Genomic DNA, 1,168 nt, shown 5'->3' with positions numbered 1-1,168 from the left:
ATATCCATTATCTAGTTCTTCACCACCAACACAGCTTGGGATACTTAGATTTGTTGGAAGGATTGTTAGAAAGTGTGGTCATCTGTTTTGTAATTTGCATACCACAGACTACTGCAACATACTATAATGCGTTACCCAAAATTTACAATCCTCAGTACGCAGGCGTGATGCCATATGGTAAACGAGTTTTAAGGCACATTACAATGACTGTAGCAGGTGAGTGCTCTGTAGAGGAGACAGTATCTGGCTCATCAGGGAACTTGAATAGGGCTGTTTTGAAGAAAGGTAAGCTTTCCGAAAAACTCTGTTGGTTAAATATAAAAAGGCAACGGCCTTGCCTTAGTGGATCCACCGGTTCCCGTGAGATCACCGAAGTTAAGCGCTGTCGGGCGTGGTTGGCACTTGGATGGGTGGCCATCCAGACCGCCATGCGCTGTTGCCATTTTTCGGGGTGCACTCAGCCTCGTGATGCCAAATGAGGAGCTACTCGACCGAACAGTAGCGGCTTCGGTCAAGAATACCATCTTACGACCGGGAGAGCGGTGTGCTGACCACACGCCCCTCCTCTCTGCATCCTCCACCGAGGATGACACGGCGGTCGGATGGTTCCGGTAGGCCACACGTGGCCTGAAGACGGAGTGCTTTAAATATAGAAAACAGCTACTGAAGCTGAAATGTGGAACACTTTTCTTGTCTGTTTCGTTTACTTGCACAGGTATCTTCAAAACAACAGAGGGACATTATGCCACATATGGAGGCATTACAAACAGAACTGATATGAAGCAGACCTACGCTGCGGCATTTGCTGTACAATGCTCAGGTCGGCTTCTGAAAATCTATGTGTCAACATCCATACTCTGCAAACCATTGAAGTACATGATAGCTGATGCTTTCTGTTGTACCACAGAGCGAGCTGTCTTCCTTTCTGTTCGCGTGTGGACCTGCTGAAGAATGATTCCATATTTACTTTCTAAGCACCTACAATTACTCTAACCACGTCTTTGCTGTCCCTTACGTAGAGGGTTGTGGTGCATTCTTCTGTTCTTGAATTAATACCAGTTTTCGAAGTTTTTGAGTGTTCTTTCACAGGACAGTCGGGTCTATTTTCAAGCATCCGCCAGTTCAGGTCATACAGTATTTCTGTGACGCTCTCTTGTGGATGAAACAA

At 46.1% G+C, this 1,168-nt stretch overlaps 1 pseudogene; it reads left to right on the top strand.

Moving 5' to 3' along the window:
- Positions 1-324: 324 nt before the first annotated feature.
- LOC126214103 (5S ribosomal RNA) lies at positions 325-442 on the top strand (annotated as a pseudogene).
- The last annotated feature ends 726 nt before the right edge of the window (positions 443-1,168 follow it).

The sequence above is a fragment of the Schistocerca nitens genome, chromosome 11 (genome assembly GCF_023898315.1).
Source record: "Schistocerca nitens isolate TAMUIC-IGC-003100 chromosome 11, iqSchNite1.1, whole genome shotgun sequence".
NCBI lineage: Eukaryota > Metazoa > Arthropoda > Insecta > Orthoptera > Acrididae > Schistocerca > Schistocerca nitens.
This window is presented reverse-complemented; position numbering and strand designations above follow the sequence as displayed.